Source organism: Schistocerca serialis, chromosome 4 (assembly GCF_023864345.2).
Source record: "Schistocerca serialis cubense isolate TAMUIC-IGC-003099 chromosome 4, iqSchSeri2.2, whole genome shotgun sequence".
Classification (NCBI taxonomy): domain Eukaryota; kingdom Metazoa; phylum Arthropoda; class Insecta; order Orthoptera; family Acrididae; genus Schistocerca; species Schistocerca serialis.
This window is the reverse complement of record NC_064641.1, coordinates 114,158,335-114,185,123: the sequence shown is the minus strand read 5'-3', so window position 1 is coordinate 114,185,123 and position 26,789 is coordinate 114,158,335. Positions and strand designations below refer to the sequence as shown.

Sequence of the window (26,789 nt, the reverse complement as noted above, 5' to 3'; positions counted from 1 at the left end):
TTGCACATTATGTTGTTTTAATGGCTTACTAAAGGTGTACAAAGTTTGAAGTAAATCTGTGACCCCACCGTCGTGGTCCCCCCTTCTAGCAAATAGTCACTAAGTGGTGACTGAGGCAGAGGTTCATTTGAGCAGTTACCAGAAAGCGCCAGACAACAGGTTGTACTGCGCATGCGCAGCTACGACGACGTAGGCAGCCCGTGCTTGGTGCTTGCTCTGCTCATACGCTTTTCGTCGTATTTCTGGTGGGGCATCACGTGACCATGTGCAGCCTTGCGGCATGTTGTTGAGAGGACATACTGAGTTGTACTTAGTGCAATTGTTTTATCATATCCCACACAGATAAAGGATGTAAATAAGGAAGTAGTTCTTGGCAAAGTATCATTTCAAAATTAAACTCCACAGCTCGAAGTAGCATAAAATTTTGCTAAGGGGTGACTTCGATATAATTTTTTTTTTTTTTAATTCGTACTCTGCAATATTGTTATGTAGCGTTTCCAACAGATTTACATCTACACAGCACTGCAAAAAGCTAGTAGGATGGAATACAAATTTCTTGCAACAAAAAAAAGAGACAGTTTCTTGTGTAGCTTACACCGGAATAAAGGATAATAAATTTCATGACTATTTCAAAATGTGAAAAAATTAACATGGTTGTCTGTGAGGCAAAGAAACAGTACAACTGACAGTTTATATTCTACTCTAGGAATAAATATGAAGCCATGTGGGGAGTTAAAACGATAAAACAGGGTATGCTGCCAGTCTAAAATTTAGCATAGAACGGCATTCTATAAATTTAAGACGTAAACACAAATTAAGAAAACACTTCAGGCCTAGAGGAAGTACTAGACAAGTGCCTTGTGATCGAAAAACACTTTCACAGAAGGCAGATTTGTAAAATTCTGCTACAGCTGTCATTATATTTGAAACAAAATATTTAGTTCAAAACTACTGACCAAATTTGCCTATTTAGTCAGCTTCAAGTCAATGTTTACGTATGTTCGTACGCATATAGCATTAAGAGATCTCTCTGTGTCATAAAAGGAACAGGACATCAGAGACTACTCCAGCGGCATCGGAATTTCATAAACCATACTAAAATGCTTCATTCCGCTCTAATTGCACATTTCTATGTCCAGATGCACTCTGAAGTACCTGATATTCAGCTTTTCATGTGGTTTTCGTGAAACCAATTTTCTTGGAGGTCCAGTACTGTATTCTCATGTTTAGTTCTTTATTATGGTGTAACATCATTCGTCCCAGAAAATGAAAATTTGCACTCTAAATTGAACGAGGTTGAAAGTAGCCAATAGTGCGGAATGAAATCCTTCCTTTCAAATAAACTAACTGCCTCAGCGGAAAAAAATTAACTGAAGCAAATTTCTCTATAAAACAGACAGAAATAGCTTCATTAAGACATTAATGGTTGATTACTAAAAACTTGGAAATAATATAAAATCGGAAAATTGAAACTACTAACTTATTTTGGTCTTCCATGGTTATGATAATTCACTTGATGGCTCCCGGCCACAGAAATCTGTTTTGATTTCATTTGACATGGGAGCTGTAAACGAAGACACGAAACATATACACGGGTCACGTGTATAACTCAGCTCGCATGCGCGAATCTGGCAGCTTGGGCGCGCCAGAAAAATTTTTCCGGGTAGTTTCTGGCTACTTGCTGATACTGCTCATACAGCAAACAGCCACGCTTCAAGTAGCCAGAAGCGGGAGGAAGGCACTGCTCAGCTCTGCGCATGCGCACGAGCCCGTTGGCAACTGCTCAAACGAACCTAGAGTGAGCATGGGGGAGTGTGGAGCATCCTCCGCCACCCACCGCGGGGACGGCTGCATACCTGCGCGGTGCGGCGCGCCTAGCTGTAGCGCAGGTCGACGCTCGCGGCGGCACAGTGGCCTGGCCTTTGGCTGGCTAGCCGGCTGGCTGGGCCCCATTCACAGCCCCGGGCTGCGGCCTTGACCCGGCCGAGGCGACGCCTTATAACCGCTCACCGCCCGCTCTCCTCTACACTGTGTGCTGTTCGCGCTGTCGCCCTCAGGCGAGGCCTGCGCGACCACACAGCGCCCGCCTCTGCATCTGCACTCGACAAGGCACCGCACAGTGCGTGGTGCAGAGTACACGGCGTACCACTCTGTCAGACATAGACGTTTTAATTTACGGGACGCCATCTGCCCGTGAATCGTGTAAACGTCTTGCATCGTGGAACTGGCTGCTCACAGGCCTCTGCGCGAGCTCTTACCTGCCTGATTTTACTTGCGCAACCTCTACGGAACACGTACGAGTACCCTACCGGCGCGACGTACTGCTTTGTCGGTATGCCTGTCGGCTGTTGTCAATGCCCGACCACCCCTCTTATCAGTCCTCCTTCGACGATTCTCTCGACCGTCAGTATGGGTTGTATGTGTCTGCCCTGCTGACCCCTGGAGTCCGCTTTCGTCGCCTGCTTCTACAATTGGATTTTGCCCTCCCTACCACCTTGGTGAGAGCCCGACACCACCTTGGCTCCAGGCTCCGGTTCACATTCATCTTGACCGCAGCTCGCTCCCGAAGGAGGGTACTCCGGATGCAGTGTATTGCTCACGGTTTGTCGAACTCCGTGCGCGACTCGCCAGTAACACCTTTATTTACGCTGATGGCTCCAAAACTGACGATGGTGTCGGCTGTGCCTTTGTCGTCGGGGACGTCACCTTTAAATACCGGCTCCTCGACCAGTGTTCCAGCTTTACGGCCGAGCTTTTTGCTCTCTGTCGGGCCGTTCAGTATGTCCGCCGCCACTGCCATTCATCGTATGCACTCTGCTCTGATCCACTCAGTGCTCTTCAGAGTCTTGGAACTCCATATCCGGTCGATCCCTTGGTGCAACGGATCCAGCAATCCCTCGAGTCTTTTGCCGATGATGGCTCTCCTGTTCGCTTTATGTGGGTTCCAGGCCATGTAGGAGTGCCTGGGAATCAGGCTGCTCATGCTGCGGCCAAGGCTGCAGTCCTCCTGCCTCGGCCAGCCTCCCTTTGTGTCTCATCGTCTGACATTAGTGGGGTTGTTTGTAAGAGGCTTGTGTCATTATGGTGGGACACTTGGTCGTCAGTTCAAGAAAATAAGCTCCGGGCCATAAAACCGTTCCCAACAGCTTGGACAACCTCCTCCCGACCATCTCGGCGAGAGGAGGTCATTTTGGCCAGGTTGCGGATTGGGCATTGCCGGTTTAGCCACCGCTACATGCTATCCGGTGACCGCGCCCTGCAGTGCCCTTGTGGTCATGCATTGACAGTGCGCCATGTTTTATTGCCCTGTCCCCGTTTTAAACAATCTCGTGTTGTCCTGTGTCTGCCATCTACCTTACAGGGAATTCTAGTTGATGACGCTCGAGCAGCTGCTCGTGTTCTTCGTTTTATTACTTTGACGGACTTATCTAAAGGCACCTAACTCTTTTAATTATTTTATTTGGTCTTTGTAAGAACTTTCTGGTGTCCCCCCCCCCCCCCCCTCCTTGAGTTTTACCAGATTATATGTACACTGATATTTGTGACTGGTCGCTAACCACCTCAGTAGTTGAGCGCCCTAAAACCCCACAAAAAAAACAACATACGAGTACCTACACTACACTCTGGGTGTGAACCCTTCACCACATTGGCTTCGTGCGGTAGCCCGTTTTCACCTTGGCCTTCATTCGCTTCGTGAGGACACTACTCCAGCCTCGCTCTATCGCCTTCAGTTTCACGACGTTCGCACGGAACTTGGCGATAGTACCTTTGTGTACACTGATGGCTCTCGGACTGACAGTGTCGTCGGGTGTGCCTTCGTCATTGGCGCCGAGGTTTTCCGGTGTCGGCTTCCGGCACACTGCTCAGTATTTACAGCAGAGCTCGTTTGCCCTGTATCAGGCCACGGAGAACATCCGGCGACACATAATTTTCAGTTGCGTCCTCTGCTCAGACTCTCTCGGTGCCCTTCAAAGCCACTGTGCGCTAGTGCAACGGGTCCAGGAAAACTGTCACATGCTCTCTCTTGATTGACTCACTGTGATGTTTCTGTGGGTTCTTGTTCATGTCGGTCTGCCAAGAAACGAGGCTGCTGAAGCTGCTGCCAAGGCTGCAGTCTTCGTACCTCAGCCCGCTTGTTCCTATATTCCCTCCGATGATATCTGTGTTCCCGTCTGTCACCAGGAGGTGTGACTTTGGCATCGCCACTGGTCCTCTTTGTCTTCGTGTTTCACAGTTTTGACATGGGCCCGTATGACGCTAGTTCTTTTTGCGCCCTAAAACAAAACAAACAAACCATTACTCTGCAGTTAACACTTCCAGCGGGTTTAAAATAAGTTCCAACTTCTGACAGCGAGCGGGGTGACGCGTAGTTGCCAGCGCGTACTGAGCGACGCATGCGCCACTGAAAAAGCCAGAAGGAAATACTCATAAATTCCCGCTATCTCGTAAACAGTCTAAAATATCGAAACAGGATTTTGCCAAATGATAGTACGCAAAGAGGAGAGTATTTTGCCATGTGATTAATATGTTGAATTTCCGTATCTACCGCGATATTCGAGCACCTGCAGATTTTTTTTCCGTGAAATAATGTAATTTTTAAGGTCTATCGATAGCTGGTGAAACGAGAATTGCTGTTGGTTTTGCAACAATGTGAAGTTACACCTTGAGCTTTCTTCTGAGAATAGGTTTTATCATAAACTACTGACCTGTCTTGTCCTCAGTTTCTTGCGTAATATTATATTGTTTCGGGATTCTGTCGCAGTTTTTTTTTCAACTGCGTAAGAATATTGGTGACACTCGCTCGTGTTCTGACAAAAGAAGCAGATTTTAACATGCCTACAAGAAAAGTTACTTATTGCTCAAAATACGTCACAGTACTTTACGAACCCCTCTTCTCAACTACCTTCTCGGTATGGCTGACAATTAGAGACCAGTCCTGTGGCGAAACATTTGCAATGGCTTCTTTTGTCAGCATTCAAAACATTCTGAGCGTAAATTTCTTGTTGTTTCTTGCCTCATTACTTTTGATCTTGGCCCATTTTTTTCTCTGTCGGATTTAAATGAGCGTGATACGATGAAAGCGTGATTAAACTATGCACTTCAGTGTCAGTTCTCGACCTCGTAGCGTGCAATGCTTGGCTTGTTCAGCACATTAACTGTGCCTCATACATGCAGAGTTCAACTTCATTCACTGGAGCATTCTTTCTACCCAGAGCAAAATATCTACTTTCCTCCATTGTATTGTTGGAGCTTTATCCACCACAACAGAGTCCTATGCGCATTGTCCATTTCTATTGTCAAATCGGAGGAATATATTCTGCAGCAGAACATTATATTCTCAGCAGCGAACGCCAGAAGACAACTTCTGATGCGAACCTCGTCTTCGGATCTGTTGCACTTTTGTTCTTAATGCAACACCAACACAAAACGCTTTTTCACAATACCTGACGGATGCAGAACACTTCAGCGCCAGAAAATACCGCTTTACAACGAGAGCTGACGGATGCAGATACGTATCTAAAGCGCGACACCACGTAGTACCGTTTATCCAAGGCGTGACAACAGAGGCGCTTTACCAACAGAACTGCAGGCGGCGTGGTGGGGAAAGTCGGCTCGCCACTGGTGTTACCTGGGCACTGGCGTCATACCCCCTCCGTTGAGCCAAACGTCAAAAGTCGCAATTAATTTTTAACGCACTGTAACTGAGAGTTCATACAAGTAACGTATCACGATCTCTATCCACTGTTCAGCTCTCGATCAACATGCGGGAAAATGAACACATTTCCCTCAGAGCTCTCATTTCTCTTATTTTATTACGATGCTCATTTCTTCCTATGTAGGTGACCACCAACAAAATGTTTTCGCATTCGGAGGAGAATATTGGTCATTGTAATTTTGTAAAACGGTCTCACCGCAACGCCGCTGTTTTAATGACTGCCGCTTCGATTCGCGTATCATATCGTGACACACTCACCCCTATTTCGTGACAATACAAAATGAGCTCCCCGTCTTTCAACTTTTTCGATGTCCTCCGTCAGTACTATCCGATGCGGATGCCACACGGCACAGCAATAGTTCGGAAGACAAGCGTAGTACAGTGAGCCTCTTCAGAAAATTTCTTGCTTCTTCTAAGTACAGTCTCTGGTTCATCTTCCTCGCAATATTTTCCATACCACCGTTCCTAAGTTGCTCGTAATTGCAATCCCTCAGTATTAATAGCGTCGACAACCTTCAAAGTCGCGTGATTTATCGTGTACCCGAAATTTGGTGGAATTCTTTTAGTAATCATGTCGGGAATCTGACTTTTTTTGTTCTTCAGGGTCAATTGGTGCAACTTCACGCAATTTAAAAGATATCTTGTCTAAATAACCGTGCAGTTAGTTTCGATTTCATGACGACATTAATTGACCGCACATGCCACAAGCTGGCCGCAGGTGATGCTCCAAAAACTTACAGTAATACTGTGCGTTGACGGTCTTTGCGAAAGAAGCGGCGACACTTTCTACGCGACTCACCCATCATTTTGCACGACAAAGCGCGGGCGCATACAGCGCAAGCTGTGGCTGCTCTGTTCTGTCGATGGGACTGGGAAGTACTGTATCATCCACCATACTCCTCGAACGTAAGTCCTTGTGACTTTGATTTGATTCGCCGGCCGCTGTGGCCGGGCGGTTCTAGGCGCTTTAGTCTGGAACCGCGCTGCTGCTACGGTCGCAGGTTCGAATCCTGCCTCGGGCGTGGATGTGTGTGTCGTCCTTAGGTTAGTTAGGTTTAAGTAGTTCTAAGCCTAGGGGACTGATGACCTCAGATGTTAAGTCCCATAGTGCTCAGAGCCATTTGAACCATTTTTGTGTTCATTTTGACGGGTTATCTAATGGGCCACCTTATTTTTTTGAGGGAGGAGCGATGGGAGTTTTCCTTGTCAGTAGCGGACGTAATCCAGTCATTAAGAGATACAATCTTACTTCAGAGTCAACACATTAAGTCGAGTATTGAATTTTGAAACTGTGTGTACCAGGTGTGGAAGTATGAAACCGGAATCTGGTTACAATAATTACACGTCTGTTGTTTGAAACTGATAAACAATATGTTGTTCAAAATAATCTCCATTGCTGTTTATACGTTTCTCCCACCTCTCCGGCAGGCTTTGAATGCCACGACAAAAAAAAAAAAAAAAAAAAAAAACCAGTTCTTCTTTTGAACAGAACCAGTCAGCGAACCATTTTCGTACATTTTCATACCAATTGAAGCGTTCTTCAGCGAGGGCGCGTCCCAGTGACTCAAATAGATGACAATCGGACGGAGCCAAGTCTGCAGAATAAGGCGCAGGCCCTAGTGTTTCACAACTGAACGCCTCGATCGTTCCCCTGAACCGTTTCGCTGTGTGTTATGGGGCGTTATCACGGAGCAATATGACTTCGTCTTGTGTTTTCCAATATTCCGGTCGTTCTTCACGTAATGTTTGATTTAAATCAATAATTTGCTGTTGGTAGCGATCAGTGTTAACGGTTTCACCAGGTTTTAGCAGCTCATAATACATGACACCCTTCTAATCCCGCCAAACACAGAGCATTCTATTCTTTCAAAAGCGATTTGGTCTTGCGGTGGATGTCGATGGTTTGCCTGGATTCACCCGTGATTCTCAGAATATATCCATTTTTCACCACCTGTCACTATTCGACGAAGAAACTAGTTTCTTTTGTATCTGGCGAGCAGCATGTCTCAAGTGGTCTTTCGATTTGCTTGCTGTCTTTCATTCAGTTCATGCGGAATCCATTTTACCACTTTCTGCATTTTTCCCATAGCTTTCAATCTAAGAGAAACGACTTTCTGCGTCACATTCAGTTGTCCCGCGAGTTCCTGTTGAGTTTGAGTATAACCTTCATCCATTAAGGCCTGCAATTCGTTGTCTTCGAACTTTTTCAGTGGTTTCTCGCGATCGTCGTTTCTTACGTCAAAGTCACCACTTCCGAATTTTTCGAACCAGACCAAACATTACGTTTTCCCGAGAGCATGTTCGCCGAAATCTTCGACAAGCATTCGATGCGATTCTGCAGCAGTTTTCTTCAAATAATACCAGAAAACCAATGCTGTCCGCAAATCGTAGTTCGTAGGCACAAAACTCGACATGTTCACTGGTTTGAAATACACTCCTGGAAATGGAAAAAAGAACACATTGACACCGGTGTGTCAGACCCACCATACTTGCTCCGGACACTGCGAGAGGGCTGTACAACCAATGATCACACGCACGGCACAGCGGACACACCAGGAACCGCGGTGTTGGCCGTCGAATGGCGCTAGCTGCGCAGCATTTGTGCACCGCCGCCGTCAGTGTCAGCCAGTTTGCCGTGGCATACGGAGCTCCATCGCAGTCTTTAACACTGGTAGCATGCCGCGACAGCGTGGACGTGAACCGTATGTGCAGTTGACGGACTTTGAGCGAGGGCGTATAGTGGGCATGCGGGAGGCCGGGTGGACGTACCGCCAAATTGCTCAACACGTGGGGCGTGAGGTCTCCACAGTACATCGATGTTGTCGCCAGTGGTCGGCGGAAGGTGCACGTGCCCGTCGACCTGGGACCGGACCGCAGCGACGCACGGATGCACGCCAAGACCGTAGGATCCTACGCAGTGCCGTAGGGGACCGCACCGCCACTTCCCAACAAGTTAGGGACACTGTTGCTCCTGGGGTATCGGCGAAGACCATTCGCAACCGTCTCCATGAAGCTGGGCTACGGTCCCGCACACCGTTAGGCCGTCTTCCGCTCACGCCCCAACATCGTGCAGCCCGCCTCCAGTGGTGTCGCGACAGGCGTGAATGGAGGGACGAATGGAGACGTGTCGTCTTCAGCGATGAGAGTCGCTTCTGCCTTGGTGCCAATGATGGTCGTATGCGTGTTTGGCGCCGTGCAGGTGAGCGCCACAATCAGGACTGCATACGACCGAGGCACACAGGGCCAACACCCGGCATCATGGTGTGGGGAGCGATCTCCTACACTGGCCGTACACCACTGGTGATCGTCGAGGGGACACTGAATAGTGCACGGTACATCCAAACCGTCATCGAACCCATCGTTCTACCATTCCTAGACCGGCAAGGGAACTTGCTGTTCCAACAGGACAATGCACGTCCGCATGTATCCCGTGCCACCCAACGTGCTCTAGAAGGTGTAAGTCAACTACCCTGGCCAGCAAGATCTCCGGATCTGTCCCCCATTGAGCATGTTTGGGACTGGATGAAGCGTCGTCTCACGCGGTCTGCACGTCCAGCACGAACGCTGGTCCAACTGAGGCGCCAGGTGGAAATGGCATGGCAAGCCGTTCCACAGGACTACATCCAGCATCTCTACGATCGTCTCCATGGGAGAATAGCAGCCTGCATTGCTGCGAAAGGTGGATATACACTGTACTAGTGCCGACATTGTGCATGCTCTGTTGCCTGTGTCTATGTGCCTGTGGTTCTGTCAGTGTGATCATGTGATGTATTTGACCCCAGGAATGTGTCAATAAAGTTTCCCCTTCCTGGGACAATGAATTCACGGTGTTCTTATTTCAATTTCCAGGAGTGTAGATATCAGTGTATGGAACTTGGGTTACTGTGTGTTGACATTCGTCGTCAGCCGTTACAGGAAGCAGATGGCGCTGCAGACGCGGTCTCAAGGGCCCTACTCTGACGGATAGCACCATCTATAGGGGAAATTCCGTTTTCATACTTAAGCAACTGGTATGTCGTGAGGCAACGGAACTTATGACGCGCATATTGTCTTTACTATAACCGCCCAGTATCTGAAAACGAGAGCACATAGAGAACTCCCAACAGCTTTGAAATATAATTTAAAACCATTTCGAAACTTTTGTCCGCTGACACCCCAAGAAAAAATGAGAGGAAATAACTTCCTCGCTATTTTACCGCTGCAGTAAAACATCACCAGGCGTTTTAATTTATTACTTATTCACTACCAACTCTATTCGCAGCCCATTTTGAAGACAGTATCCACATGTAGCATTAAACGTGCCTGCAAAATTCTGTCATTGTAAGTCACAGTTCAGGAGATATGATGTCATAAAAATTGAGATACGTGGGAAAAGTACTTTTTGCACAAAGCTGAGCGCAAATTACCCGGAGTAGAGTGACCCACTCTTTGGCAATGACAGTACTTGCAACAAACCTTAAACTTAATTTCCTTCCCTTAACTTTTGCTTGGTCTATGCGTGAATAATACGAAATTAATATAACCAACATAGATAAGGTGTTGCATCTTCAGCCATGAATGATCTACACTGAAGCGCCAAAGAAACTGGTATAGGCATGCATATTCAAATACAGAGATATGTAAACAGGCAGAATACGGGGCTAAGGTCGGCAACGCCTGTATAAGACAAGTGTCTGGCGCAGTTGTTAGATCGGCTACTCCTGCTACAATGCCAGGTTATCAAGATTTAAATGAGTTTCAACTTGGTGTTATAGTAGGCGCACGTGCGGTTGGACACAGCGTCTCCGAGGAAGCGATAAAGTGGGGATTTTCCCGTACGATCAATTCACGAGTGTACCGTGAATGTCAGGAATCCGATAAAGCATCATATCTCCGACTTCGCTGCGGCCGGAAAAAAGATCCTGCAAGAACGGGCTCAACGACGACTGAAGAGAATCGTTCGACGTGACAGAAATGCAAACCTTCCGCAAATTGCTGCAGATTTCAATGCTAGGCCTTCAACAAGTGTCAGCGTGCGAACCATTCAATGAAACATCAGCAATGTGGGCTTAGTCCTGTACCCTAGCTAACTGCACGACACGAAGCTTTACGTCTCGTCTGGGCCCGTAATCACCGACATTCAACTGTTGAGACTGGAAACATGTTGCCTGGTCGGACAAGTATCTTTTCAAATTGTCTCGAGCGGATGGACGTGTACAGGTACGGAGACAACCATATGTATCCATAGACCCTGCATGTCAGCAGGGACTGTTCAAGCTGGTGGGGGCTCTGTAATGGTGTGGGGAGTGTGCAGTTGGAGTGATATGGTGCTCCTGATACGTCTAGATATGACTGTGACAGGTGACACGTATGTAAGCATCCTGGCTGATCAACTGCATCCATTCGTGTCCATTGCGCATCCGGACGGACTTTGACGGTTCCAACGGGACAATGCGACACACCACACGTCCAGAATTGCTACAGAATGGCCCGAGGAACACTCTTCTGAGTGTAAAAAGTTCCGCTGGGCACCCAACTCCCCAGACATGAACATCATTGAGCATATCTGGGATGGCTTGCAACTTGATGTTCATAAGAGATCTCCGCCTCCTAGTACTCTTACGGATTTGTGGACAGCCCTGCAAGATTCATGATGTCAGTTCTCTCCAGCACTACTGCAAACATTTTCGTGTACATGTCACGTTATGTTGCGGTACTTCTGCGTTGCTTGCGGGGCCGTACACGATATTAGTCAGGTGTACCAGTTTCTTTTGCTGTTCAGTCTATATGCTTAGCGAGAGGTATGTAAGTCATTATCTGTAAAGTAGTCAGACGTTCGGAAGTTGGCTGGGTGTTGTGTGATGTCCTTAGGTTAGTTAGGTTTAAGTAGTTCTAAGTTCTGGGGGACTGATGACCATAGCTGTTAAGTCCCATAGTGCTCAGAGCCATTTGAACCATTTTTGAACCGTTCGGAAGTATTGTTATACATTGGAGTAGAATTCTTTAAAGTATCGGGCGTGCGAGGGCTACTGTTTATTTCAAAAGTTGGATAATGTTTGTATTCACATGTAGCAGTACGGATAGTATATAAATAAAGCAGATGGCGTATAGCCTCTACTAGTTACAAGAAGTAGCGCACGTTTGAGCTCGCACGGCGGACAGTCTGTGATAAATTTGTCAGCAGCCGCCATAAGTGCACGCGGCGCGCGCAGGTGTGTGTTTGTTTGTGTGTGTGTGTGTGTGTGTGTGTGTGTGTGTGTGCAGTCGCCTGCGTCAGCGCGGATCTGAAAGCGTTTAGGCGCAGAAAACGGGGTCGCCGGTGTTCTGTGCGGAGCATCGGTCTTTTCTTTTTTTTTGTTGCGCTCGGAGAAGTCTGAACGGGCGGCGGTATCAGCGTAGACGTGAAAAGAATCAGGCGGCAGCCAGCGAGCAGCGGGTCTTCTGGTGAATACAGACGGCTGCGGCGTGTGGCGTCTCTGAAAGGAAAGGAGGCGCTAGAAAGCGGCGCGGGCCCCGCCTCTCTCTCTCTCTCTCTCTCTCTCTCTCTCTGCTCTTACTTCCGGCAGCGGCCGCGGCCAGCAGGAAGCGACCGACCTGCTGCGGATGCCGCGCATACCTGCCACAGGCCGCACCACGGCAAGGCCAGACCGAGCATAAGAGGAGTCCCGAGTTCAACAAAGGCTGCCCCACGGACAGCCGCACAGACGCCGGCATGGAGTAGAGTGGCAGGTGAACGAGTCGAAAACGACAGGTCCGGATGGAATACCAGTTCGGAGTACACTGCCGCATTGGCCCCATACGCAGCTTGCATATATCGTGAATCTCTCGCCCAGCGCAAACGACTGGCAAAAAGCGCGTGTGTCTCCTGTACGTAAGTTTTTTTTGAGTCATCTGCCTTCTGACTGGTTTGATGCGGCCCGCCACGAATTCCTCTCCTGTGCCAAACTCTTCATCTCAGAGTAGCACTTACAACCTACGTGCTCAGTGATCTGCTGGATGTATTTCAATCTCTGTCTCCCTCTACAGTTTCTGCCCTCTAGGCCTCCCTCTAGTACTGTGTATGTCATTCCCTGACGCCTTAACAGATGTACTATCATCCTGTCCCTTTTCCTTGTCATTGTTTTCTACATATTCCTTTAGTTTCAGATTCCGCGCAGAACCTCCTCATTCCTTACTTCATCATTCCACCTAATTTTCATCATTCGCTTGTAGCACCACGTCTCAAATGATTCCATTCTCTTCTTTTCCGGTTTTTCCACAGTCCATGTAATAATATGAGAAGAGCAAAAGAACGGACCATAATATTCTTAACGTCTGTTCGCTGCAGAATTCGTGAGTATATTCGAAGTTCGAATATAACAAATTTCCATGACACGGAAAAGCTTCCGTCCACAGCTCAGCACGGATTTAGAAAGCATTGCTCGTACAGTACTCAGCTTGCCATTTTGTCGCATGACGTGGTGTGAAATATGGGTCAAGACGAAAAGGCAGATTTCAAATTCAGAGCTTTCCAAAAAGAGTTTGCTACAGTGCCCCAGTGCAAAGTGCCAGCGAAGGTCCGAGCATACGGAATAGGTTCCCAGGTATGTGACTGACCCGGACTTCTCAAGTAGTGGTAGCAGTCAGTGCGTTGTACTCGACGGCGAGTGTACATTAGAGACCAGGGTATTGTCAGGATTGCCCCAGTGAAGTGCGATAGGACCGCCTTTGTTTTCTATATACGTAAATGATCTCGCGTTTAGGGTGAGCTACAGGGTGATAACTATTCAACTATAGGGAAAAAACTTAAGCTATTTACAAATTACAGCGTGCACACATTTTATGCAACATGTGAACGTCACTATAAATATTCGGATTTAGGGTAAGGACATGTTCGCTATGCCTACCATCATTGATGATTTTTGTGGGGCAGACGAATAGCGAAATTCTGCCTGACCCACTGAACTGTCGAGACGTAGATGCTGTCGATGAATTCCTAAATGGCTGTTTTCATCTCAGCAATGGTTTTGCTGTACACCTTGTCTCTAATGTAGCCCCACAAAAAGGAGTCGCATTTGTTTGGATCTTCAGAATATGGCGGCGAATCGAGGCCCACGCAGCGGCCTCTGGGTACCCCAGAGCCAGAATGCGGTCCCCAAAGTGCTCCTACATGACATCAAACGCTCTCCTGCTTCGACGGGGCCGATCTCCGTATTGCACGAACCGCATCTTGTCGAAATCAAGGCCACTTTGGATCAGTGTCACTTTGGGTAATGGGGATGAAATCATCTTTCAAAACCTTCACGTACTGTTCGGTAGTCACCGTACCTTCTACATCTACATTCATACTCCGCAAGCCACCTGACGGTGTGTGGCGGAGGGTACCCTGAGTACCTCTATCGGTTCTCCCTTCTATTCCAGTCTCGTATTGTTCGTGGAAAGGAGGATTGCCGATATGCTTCTGTGTGTCTGATTTTATCCTCATGGTCTCTTCGCGAGATATACGTAGGAGGGAGCAATATACTGCTTGACTCCTTGGTGAAGGTATGTTCTCGAAACTTCAACAAAAGCCCGTACCGAGCTACTGGACGTCTCTCCTGCAGAGTCTTCCACTGGAGTTTATCATCTCCGTATCGCTTTCGCGATTACTAAATGATCCTGTAACGAAGCACGCTGCTCTCCGTTGGATCTCCTCTCTCTCTTCTATCAACCCTATCTGGTACGGATCCCACACTGCTGAGCAGTATTCAAGAAATATCTCACTGATTATTGCACGCCACACAGTCACCCGTCGAGGGTGAAGAGACTTTTCGAACGCGAAATGCGGGTTCTCTGTCTCAAACTGCGGCAGTTTTGCTTATTGACGGAACCCATCCAAATAAAAGTGTTCTTCGTTGCTGAACCAAACCATACAGCGCATACTGATTCACATCGTGCCCCACGGCCAACCGTACCGTTTGAACGTCCCAACACAAACCGTACAGACGTTATGACGATTTCATTTCACATAGTTCAGTAATTTTCGATCTGTATAATCTGCGGCAATTCGCTGATGATACTGTAGTGTACGCGAAAGTGTTATCATTGAATGACTGTAGGAGGATGCCCTGTAACTCGGACACATTTACTGTGTGTGATGAGTTGCAGCTTTCCCTAATTATAGAAAAATATACGTTAATGCAGATGAGTAGGAAAAACAATCCGGCAATGTTCAAACACAGTATTGGTCGACACAGTCCCGTCGGTGAAATATGTAGACGTAATGTTGCAAGGGAATATGAATGGAAACGAGCACTTAAAAGTTGGTTGTAGGGAAGGCAAGTGGTAGATTTCGTTTTATTGCGAGAATTAGGTCATATACAAAGACGACCGTGTGTGTAACACTTGAGCCGTCCGATGTGTTATACGCAAGGCGCAGTATGTAGCGGCGGATGGGGCTGGTGCGCCAATGGAAGATGGCTACCATGACGTTACTAACCGTTGCTGTTACCCCTTCACCACATTCAGCTTTGCCAGATTTATGGCGAAGTAAGGTTGCACTGTGGCGGAAGTGGGTCAGTTCTGCTATGTAAAAAGTAAATACAGTGTCACCAAGAAAACGACGGAAACGATTTCCTCCATTTTATAAAATGCATCTTAAACCATCAATTGTTTATTTGTCCCATTAGTGATGTACCGGTTTCGGTTATTAACCGTCATCCAGGATTTAGGGTGCAACATATTGGTTCAAAGCAACACATCTGTTGTACCCTACACCCTGGATGACGGTTAATAACCGAAACCGTTACATCACTAATGGGACAGATAAACAGCTGATGGTTAAGATGCATTTTATAAAATACCTTACGGCTGTTGAATGTCACCTTACGGAAACACTAAGACTTCCACCATGACCAGATTAGGTCGTCGCCCACTTCTCGGAGATAAAATTACTTGCTGAATTGCTCTGTCGATATTTGGCGAACAACTTTCTGTGGTACGGTTGCAGAGTCACTTTCGTGTATGTAGTGTGTTTAGTGTTAACGATATTTTGTCGCTGTTATTTGTGTAACGTGTAGGACATTCTCAAGTGTTAGGTGAATGTAAAATTAGCCGACGGCCTCTGTGCTGGTGTTCGAAAAACAAAAATGGCGATGAGTTGCTTATGTGTAACCATGATTTTTTCACGTACACTATATACGGCAGCTGTAAAGGTGGACTGTGCGAAGTACACCTCTTTAATGCTGTGGAATGACCAATCGGCCAATTACGCAGTGCTTTTCCTTTACCGTATCCATTTAAGTGTACCGGAGCCTCTCTTTTCTGCACATAATTTACATACATCTACGTCTATTTTTAAAGAAAATCAAGTCATGAAATTTACCCTTTAATGATATGTTTACAATTTTTTGTGACCTTCTTTAAGTGAATTTGTGTTTGTGTTTCAGAACTGAAGCCTGGAGCGTTCGAACGCTTTGAAGGAATTCACCGCGAGTCTGAAGACGCCGTCCATTGACAAGGTAAAGACACCGTGGTCTGATAGTGACTGTTGAAACAGATAGCAAGTGAAGTCTTTGAATTTTAGTATCTGCGTAGAAAAAATACTTTGCTGGGTATAGTACCAAGGACATTCGAATTGCACAAAATTCGTGTGGCTATCCTAAATCATTATACGAGAATGGTAGCTGTGGGTGGGTCACTGCTGATCGGCTTGCTAGTTCTCCTTCAACTGCGGTTAGTCGCTGCTGACTCAGACGTCAGCAGAACAGTAAATTAAAACTTTGAGGTCTCAACATCACACTTAATGTTTCACGAGTGTGTCAGAAGCAGTAGTGGTTGAGGTTAAGAGTAGGACACCCCTCCTCAGTGTAAGTGTAATGGGCGTGTCACCGCTTCACTTGTTTGGAGTCTGGAAAACGTTGAGGTTTTCCCACAGGATGCGTATGGACAGCAGCGCGTGCAGGCGGTCTTCCGGCAGAAGCTGGTAGCATGGGCGATACACCCACTGCTTATGAAGTTCCTTTCCCTGTAGGTAACGTTCAGTACCTTCTCTGTCAGTTGTTAAGTATGCAGTAAGCAAATGAATTTAACAATATCGTCGACTATGTCTACAGTATTTTGTATTTCTGTGCTTAAGATTCGCTCGTACGACAGTTCTTCGTGCACGTACTATTAAAGTATGATGTGTCAGCATCCAACTGTGGTGCTTTCCGTTAGTTTTTATCAGAATGGGTGAAAGTGGATGAGCTTCATAATGTAGAGTAACAGAAGCTAAAGTTTTGGCTAAGCACTTGTATCAGGGGGTGCATAAAGTGAAGACCCGCATATTGCACCAACGCTTTGTTTTCTTTAAGCAACAACGTTAATGTTCACGAACTTAGAAATTGCCATCAACTCGTCCTTGTTACCAAATGAACCTTGGCAGTTTTTGAATACAGAGCCAGAATGGAAAGGGCAAATAATGTGAGTGCGTTTCTCGTCTGTGCTTCTAGAGCAGTCATCAGCTATTTTTTGTGAAATCATCGACGTCTGGAGTTTTCATTGTTGACGATAAGTTTAGTTACCTCCCTTACGAGTTTCGCAACAGTTGCAACCCCCAACACGAAAAGTAAACTCTAGGCTTGTAAGTGAATGACCAATAGACAGATATCTGGAAAAAAAATCGGAATTAAGTTACGTAAATGCGTTGTTTCCAATTTATCGTGTGGGCATACAGTATTGTTTTCAAGAATTAAGAAATTTTAATCGAAAAAGGTTTTGTTTTCAACTTCTGCAGCAGGAAATAAATGTAAAAGCATACATGATGAACTTAAGAGTACCTCCATTCCGGCGGAAATGCAAAGCAAATACCCTGCTCAGCATTCACACCCAAACCTCCAGGTGTCAGACACTCAGATCGGTACCAAAGGCTGTGTGTCAATAGTGTGTCAACCAGAACTCCGGTTTAGTTCGTCGTATATGCTGTTGTCCAGTAGAAAATGCGTGAACGGTAATTAAAAGTAACAGCAGAACGGCCGTGCGGTCTAACGCCCTGCTTTCCGGGCGGGAAGGCGTGCCGGTCCCCAGCACGAATCCGCCCGGCGGATTAGTGTCGAGGTCTGCTGTGCCGGCTAGTCTGTGGATGGTTTTTAAGGCGGTTTTCCATCTGCCTCGGCGACTGTGGGCTGGTTCCCCTTATTCCGCCTCAGTTACGCTATGTCGGCAATTGCTGCACAAACACGTACGTGTACACCATAATTACTCTACGACGCAAACCTCGGGGTTACACTCGTCTGGTGTGAGACTTTCCCGTAGGGTTCACTGGGGGCCGAACCGTACAATAACCCTGCGTTCGGTGTGGGGCGGCGGTGGGGTTAGTGGACTTGCTGTAGCCTGTTGTGGGGTTGTGTACCACTGGGGGCTACGGCGTGGACGAAGCCTCTCCGTCGTTTCTAGGTCCCTAGTTCCATACAGTACAATACAACACAACAGCAGAACGACAGAGAACAGGAAAAGCGTATCTGTGCATCACTGCTTTGCAGACGTCGCGTGGGTGAGTTGGTAAAGCGTGATATCGTCGTACCGAAGGTCCTGCGTTCAGACCACACTATTTACAATTTATTTAAAAATGTTTAGGCGTGAAACTGCTATATGGGAGAAAATTGTCCTGCCACTTAAAGGACTTTTAGGAGTTAGTAGCAATGTTCTTTTTGGCATTCTGCCTTCGCTTCGTTAGTTGAAAGTAGCAAACCTATAGATTAAATGAAACAGTGGAAACATCAGGTGCGAATATCAGCAATGTAAGAAAAAGACAGATTACTACTTACCGTAAGGAAGACACGTAAAGCTGCAGACATGCACAACTGAAAGACACTTTTAATTATGCCTGTCTGCAGCTTGACGTGTCTTCCTTACGGTAAGTAGCAATCTGCCTTTTCCTACATTGTTGACAGATCTATAGAGTACATTTGTATAGATAGGTGTGGTGTTCTGTCGGATATGTGCGACAGAACAGACACCACTCGTGACGAAGTAGCTAGTGCATTTATAGTTTCACAGAATCAACGTAAACAACCAGAACAGTAGAATAGAGAAGCAATTGTATCACACATGGAGAAGTATTATTAGTCCCATATAACACTTTCACGCACGATACAGAAAACGTCTTCATTGGGGTTTGAACCCAGGAGCCCTTGTACGACGATTTAACGCTCTGCCCACTTCCCCACGTAAGCTGTATGCATTACTTAATCACATTTATGCTTTTTTTGCACTCTGGTAGTTCTGGTGTTGCTTTTAGTTAACGTTTACGCCTGTTCTGCTAGACTATAGCACACAGTACGAACTAAATTGGAGTTTCGGAGTCCGGTGCCACGCGGCTGCTACGGTCGTAGGTTCGTATCCTGCTTCGTGCATGGATGTGTGTGATGTCTTTAGGTTAGTTAGGTTTAAGTAGTTCTATATTCTATGGGACTGATGGCCTCAGATGTTAAGTCATTTTTTCGGAGTTTCGGTTGATACTGTATCGACATGCAACGTTTAGTACCGATCTGAGTGGATTGAGACCTGGAGGTTTGGGTGTCAGCTCCATGCCGTTATCAAAGCTCCGTCACGAACACCTGACAGAAACTAAGAGCTGCAACTTAAACGTGGCTCAAGTTGTAGGAGGGACGGAGCAGAGACGCTTAATGTTGTAAGTCACTCCGGGGGACTCGTAGGGTGGGTTAAATCAGGGCCAGCCAGACGCTGCACGCTGCGCAAAAGTGCGGATGTGGTGCCACAGGTGCGCACACCTCAGCCAGGGGGCAGAGCGGAACAGTAACGCCTATGACTACTAAGCACGGCCGGCCGAAGTGGCCGTGCGGTTAAAGGCGCTGCAGTGTGGAACCGCAAGACCGCTACGGTCGCAGGTTCGAATCCCGCCTCGGGCTTGGATGTTTGTGATGTCCTTAGGTTAGTTAGGTTTAACTAGTTCTAAGTTCTAGGGGACTAATGACCTCAGCAGTTGAGTCCCATAGTGCTCAGAGCCATTTGAACCATTTGAACTACTAAGCACGTACACCAAATGAGCGGCGGCGGTTCTGCTTCGTTGTTTACGCGGTTACCAGGAGGAACGAAGCACCCCCAGTCTTGATTCCCTATGGCGGCTGTAGCCTTACGTGAGACGCACTGAGAAATGGCGAGTGTTGAAAAAGCAAAGCACGGCGGATCTGTTTCCTCAGTCATTTAAACACGACTGGTAACTGCAGTTCTTTTTTACAGCAGTAGCTGAAAACTTAGTGTTGCTGTGCTGCCGGGCAATAGGCAGCCATCGCAGGTTCACGATTCAAAGACGCTATAACTCATTTCATAAAGACGAGTCTAGTGTTCTGAACGCTGAAGAACGGCAAGCCAAATTAAGTGCGCTTAAGAAAAGGGATGAGTCATTATAATTGATACCTCTTGTATTCTTCGTTTCATGTATTACATTCGTTTCCATTTTACTGTACTACCTACTGTTTTCAATCTTCCAGAATACATTAAGAATATCCGGATCCGTGAAACAGTTTTCCGAAAGGGAACTTGGGAAAAACCTGTCTCATTGATGCTGCAGAACTTTCGTGTCCCACGAACGTTCGCAGGTTTCGAGAAATCGGCCTTTCCAAACAAACCGTGAAACGACGTGTAAGTGTTACGGCCGGCGATGTGCACAGGCAGTTACTAAATAAGGCTAAGGATTTCTTGCTTTCTCTGTTGCGTTGGATGAAGTAACAGATCTTAAAGGCACACTTCATGCAATGCCGGCCGAAGTGGCCGTGCGGTTAAAGGCGCTGCAGTCTGGAACCGCAAGACCGCTACGGTCGCAGGTTCGAATCCTGCCTCGGGCATGGATGTTTGTGATGTCCTTAGGTTAGTTAGGTTTAACTAGTTCTAAGTTCTAGGGGACTAATGACCTCAGAAGTTGAGTCCCATAGTGCTCAGAGCCATTTGAACCATTTGAACTTCATGCAATGACACACACATGAGGTGTCGATAACACACTGCGTCTAACAGAGGACATTTGGACTTACTGCCTTCGAAACGGACTAAGACAGGTGTGACCGTAGTACAGTTCTGACTTCAGAGAGGGAAGAGTGAACCGAAATTACAAGACCCTTGCTGGATACCAGACCTTGAATTTTTCGTGCACATTACATCTCACATGAACAGCCTGAACCTCACTTTGCAAGGTGAAAATAATTTAATTTCTGACATTTTAAAAAAAGTAAATGCTTTTGAAAAGGAGCTTGCTGTTTGGGAGAGCCAATTATCGTCTGAAAACACATGCACATTTCCCCACTGTTGCTTTGATCCACGAAAGTGCTGCACTTCAAGAATACGTGTCAGTAATCGTAAAAATTAAGGAGCAATTTCGAGCACGATTTTTAGATATTACGAGTGTGTGTCCTTTCAAGCGTTGCTTTGCTCTGCCGTTTTCAGCATCAATTGAAGATGCTCCGAATCATTTACAGATGGAACTGATCGACCTGTAGTACAATATACGCTTGAATGACAGGATCTTTGTAGTACGAAGCAAAAAAAAAAAAAAAAAACTTATGAAAACTTTTCGCAGCTAGAATTTCCTCGCCTTCATCACGAAGCTGCGAGAATTATGTCCATGTTCTGTTCTACTTCTCTGTGTGAAAGATTTTTCTCCGTAATGAAAATGAATAAATCAAGGTTTCGATCGAGTATTAGTGGCGAAAATCTTCGCAGCAGCTTGCGTTTATCAATGTGCCGTGCTTTTGTCCCCGAAATTATCGTCTCTCATTACCAGTGATAAAAACGTTTTGGATTTCTTTCTTTTTCCAATTGAAAACTGTTCTTAACTAACTATGCTTCATCCTGCTCCATATTATACAGGCGAACATTGTGATCTTAAAAATTTGGTGTTAAACCAGTTGTTGAAGGTATACTCGCAGGGTGACAATTATTGAACTATTTGAAATAAAATCGCTGTAACTTTTGAACTGTTTGCTTTAGGACGTTCAAAATGCACTGTTGGCCGCGGGGCATAATGGGAGTTAGTATGCTCATGCACACGCAGCTTGTTGTTGATTGCCATTTGCACGTGGAACTGTCACGGTACAGCGTGCCTGAGCGTATAGCGCTTGTGAAGGCCTACTATGCGAGCAGTAACAGCCCATCTGCGCTCCAATGAAGTTTGCGACCCAGTTCAAGCTGAAAACAACCGGTCCAAGTGTGCTAACAACCAAAAATTTGATTCGCAAGTTTGAGAGAAGGGGCGCTGTTCGTGATAACAGTTTGAAAATTTCGGTCGTCCAAAAAGGGTGAAAACACTGAAAACACCGGGAAGGCAGGCGCTGTGTTAAAACCAGCCCCAGAAAATCGATCAGACGAGCTGCAGAACAGGTGGGAATGAAGCGGGAGACACCGCGACAAATTGTTATTTGAAGACTTGCATCTATTCCCATACGAAATTCAAACCCATAAGCTATTAAGCCCTAGGGCCATGTAATAGCAGTTGTGTTTCACCAACACTATTGTCCACAGAATTGACGAACAGGACTTTAATGTGAATATGGCTTGATTTAGAACGAAACCCACTTTCATTTGGATGGGTTCGTCAATAAGCAAAATTTGCGCATTTAGGGGACTGAGAATCTGCATTTCGCTATCGAGAAGTCTCTTCACCCCCAACGGCTGACTGTGTGGTGTGCAGTGTCCAGTCACGAAACCCACTTTCATTTGGATGGGTTCGTCAATAAGCAAAATTTGCGCATTTAGGGGACTGAGAATCTGCATTTCGCTATCGAGAAGTCTCTTCACCCTCAACGGCTGACTGTGTGGTGTGCAGTGTCCAGTCACAGAATAATCGGTACGATATTTCTCGATGGCGCGGTGACTGCCGAACGATACTTGAAGGTTTTGGAAGATAATTTCATCCCAGTTATCCAAAGTGACCCTGATTACGACAAGATGGGGTTCATGCAAGACTGAGCTCGACCCCATCGGAGGAGGAGAGTCTTTGATGTCCTGTAGGAGCTCTTTGGAGACCGCATTCTGGCTCTGGGATATCCAGAGGCCAGTAGCATCGATTGGCCGCCATATTCTCCTGATCTGAACACGTGCGACTCATTTTTGTGGGGCTGTATTAAAGACAACGTGTACAGCGATAATCCCAAAACCATTGCTCAGGGGAAAACAGCCATTCAGGAGGTCATCGACAGCATCGATGTTCCGACACTTCAGCGGGTCATTCAGAATTTCGCTATTCGTCTGTGCCACATCTTCAAGGATGGCGGTCATATCCAATATGTCATAACCTAAATCCGATAACCTAAATCCGAATATCTGTAGTGACCTTTACATGTTGACTAAGGTGTGTGCGCGCCCTTAGTTTGTAACTAATGTACGTTTTATATATCAGGTGATCAAAAAGTCAGCATAAATTTGAAAACTTAATAAACCACGGAATAATGTAGACAGGGAGGTAAGAAACGACACACGTGCTTGGAATGACATGGGGTTTTATTAGAACCAAAAAAACACCCCATATTGCTAGACGCGTGAAAGATCTCTTGCGCGCATCGTTTGGTGGTGATAGTGTGCTCAGCCGCCACTTTCGTCATGCTTGGCCTCCAAGGTCCCCAGACCTCAGTCCGCGCGATTATTGGCTTTGGGGTTACCTGAAGTCGCAAGTGTATCGTGATCGACCAACATCTCTAGGGATGCTGAAAGACAACATCCGACGCCAATGCCTCACCATAACTCCGGACATGCTTTACAGTGCTGTTCAGAACATAATTCCTCGACTACAGCTGTTGTTGAGGAATGATGGTGGACATATTGAGCATTTCCTGTAAAGAACATCATCTTTGCTTTGTCTTACTTTATGCTAATTATTGCTATTTTGATCAGATGAAGCGCCATCTGTCGGACATTTTTTGAACGTTTGTATTTTTTTGGTTCTAATAAAACCCCATGTCATTCCAAGCATGTGTGTCAATTTGTACCTCTCTATCTACATTATTCCGCGATTTATTCAGTTTTCAAATTTATACTGACTTTTTGATCACCCGGTATATAGTTCAATAATTGTCAGCCTGTACGTGCTTAATAAATGTCATTTAATTATTGAGATACATGATTGATTTCTTTGCAATGAATGGTATTTAGGTATTATTTACATTTAATTTCAGGTTATACATAGGCTATGTGACAGGGCCTCTCTCTCGATGTCGATTAGTATTTGGTGTCGCTTAAGTGTCGGTCTGCAGTAGGCCACCGTTGGTCGACCGACATACAAAACCAACGACGATACCCACCCATTATAGCGCCGCCCACTGCGAAAAGAGCACGAGAGCGCGCCAGGCATACAGGCCCAGCCAGTGGGCAAAGCGACATTATGGCCAGGAAGCTGCACATGTGCAGCAGCCCCGGGCCGGGCCCAAATGGCTCGAATCGCGGACGAGCACAGATATTGATTTGACACGACATATTCGCTCATTCAACATTTCTGAGCAGTTTTCACTCACAATGAGGAGGCAAACATTACGGCCGCCTGCTTGATAGCGCGATGGTCCACCTTTAGAACGCAACACAGCAGTGCTTCTGTATTTGACGAGTCGTTCGTGGTTTTTCAGATGTGTGAGGGGCTGTCCAACTGCCACGACGAGACCGTGGAATGGTTCAATACAAAAGTAATAACCACACTCGTTAAGATATTTATCCCACTGGAAGACGCGACGATCAGTTCCTGTTTCGTAGGACACGATCAGCTGCCGAGGGATCCAAAACCACACCCACTCTTGAACTTCCTCGTCCGACTGAAACTGACGTCCACGCATTTCTTTCTTCAGGTCGCCAAAGATGTGAAAATCACACGGTGAAAGATCCGGGCTGTACAGAGGGCGTTGCAGTGTTTCCCAACCAAATCGCTGAAGCGTAGCCTTCGTCCCAGTTGCAGTGTGGGGGCGGGCGTTATCGTGCAACAGGGTGATTCCATGTCACAGCGGTCCTGGGCGTCTTGACTTCATAGCGCGTCGCAGTTTCTGCGAAGTGTCTTCATAGCGCTTCCCATCGATTGTGGTTCCACATATCAGGGACTGGACTAGCAGAGGGCCCCTGCGTTCAAGGAAGGAGGTCTTGATGACCATACACGATGCCACCATTTTGAGCCCGAGGGCAAACGGCAAAGCCAACAGTGGAAACATCCCTCATCTCCCCTGCAAAAGAAATCCAAAGCTGTTCACACAAGTTCCGGTAACGTCATGACCACCTCCTCATTCGACTGCAGGCGCCCTCTGCCCGTCAGGTTCATCGAGCGTGGAACCACAATCAGTGGGCAGCGCGGAAAATGCGACATAAAACGCCCAGGAATACTGCCTGACGGAATCATCCTGCTGCATGCTAACGCCACAGGGACGAAGGCCATGCATCAGCGATTTTGTTAGAAAACACGGCGACTTCCGCTGTATAGCCAGATCTGTCACCGTGTGATTTTCACATCTTTTGGCGACCTGAAGATGGACAGGAGTGGACGCCGCTTGCAGTTGGTCGAGACAGTGCAAGAGTGCCTGCGTTTGTGGATCCGTCAGCGGCCGGCCGCGTTCTACGAAGTAGCAATCGATTGTGTTGTGTCCCAGTGGGATACATCTCGTAGCGCGTGTGCTGACTGCTTTTGAATGGAACCGTTCCAGGGTTCCGTTGTGGCGGGTTTTCGGTTTTCATTTGACTCACAACGTGCGACATGATCGTGAATAAAACATTGATCGAGAAAATAGAGAATAAATACGAAGGTTGGAACTTGAATGGTGGCAACTATTTATTTACAGCTCGTACAAAATAGGAACGTGTTTCAAAGTTTTATTGACCTTCAAAGTAGTCACCAGCATTGTGTATAACCTGTTGCCAGCGATGTGGAAGTCGTAGGATACTCTTAGCAGTGCCAGTTGTGTTGACAGTTCGAACGGCGCGGTCTATTGTCCGACGAATTTGTAGCAGTTCTGAAGCGAATGCCGTGAAGTGTTTCTTTCAGTTTAGAAATCGAGTTGAACTCACGAGAGCTTAAGTCAGGGGAGTGCTGTAGGTGGTATAGCTCTTAGCAGCTCCATCAGTCAAATAAATCAGTAACAGCTTGCACGGTACGTGCTTGAGCATTGTCCTGCAAAATGATGGTCAGATCCTGCAGAAAGTGTCATCACTTCAGTCTCTGTGCTGTTCATTTTTGGAACACAACCTACGACCAGCTTAGAGACAGAAGGACCTGACCATCATTTTGCAGGACAATGCTCAAGCACGTACAGTGCAAGCTGTTACTGATTTGTTTGACTGATGGGGCTACTAAGTGCTATACCACCTACTGCACTCCCTTGACTTAAGCCCTCAACAAAAAAAAAATGAGTTCAACTCCATTTCTAAACTGAAGGAAACACTTCACAGCATTCGCTTCATAACTGCTACAAATTTGTCGGTCAGTAGACCGCGCCGCTCGAACTGTCAACAAAACTGGCACTGCTAAGAGTGTCCTACGACTTCCACATCGCTCGAAACAGGTTATACACAATGCTGGTGACTACTTTGAAGGTCTGTAAAACGTGAAACACGTATCTATTTTGTACGAGCTGTAAATAAATAGTTGCCAGTATTGAAGTTCCAACCGTCGTACTTCTCTCTTCGGTATATGACTAGAATATTGTTAGGTCCTTAGACCACCCGTTTCGGTTAGCGATGACCATCTTCAGATCTGTTTCAAAAATGTCCTAATATGATGAACCTGTAGTGGCTCATCAAAAGAAAACATAAGTTTATTTTGTGTTTATTTTTGACGAAGCCACTCTGGCTTCATTATATTAGGACATTGCTGACTGGAAGAAGTAGTCTAAAGACCTAACAATTTTGGGATCTTGAACGGAAGTAAAAGAAATTTATTTCATTTGACCACCCCTTACATGTGGAACCAGATGTCTATTCACAAATCACACAATTTGTGTGTAAATTGCGGCCGTTGGTTTGTGGGCGCGTATTAAAATGCCATAATAAGAATCCGACCCTGGCCTTTAAAGACTCTAGACAGTGCTCAACTCCATTAGCGCTGTTAAAAAAAACAGCGTTCAATAACCAGTGTTCCTGGTTGCCAGAAGGTTGCCGTCTTGCATCTTTACATCTTTAGAGA

At 46.4% G+C, this 26,789-nt stretch overlaps 1 long non-coding RNA gene across 1 annotated transcript in view; it reads left to right on the top strand.

Annotated features, from left to right (window-relative positions):
* The window catches only part of LOC126475370 (uncharacterized), a 656,349-nt gene that overhangs the window by 394,267 nt on the left and 235,293 nt on the right, over positions 1-26,789 (top strand). Inside the window, exon 2 of the long non-coding RNA XR_007586712.1 lies at positions 16,102-16,173. This is a non-coding gene — a long non-coding RNA (uncharacterized LOC126475370). The remainder of the gene's footprint in view (positions 1-16,101; positions 16,174-26,789) is intronic.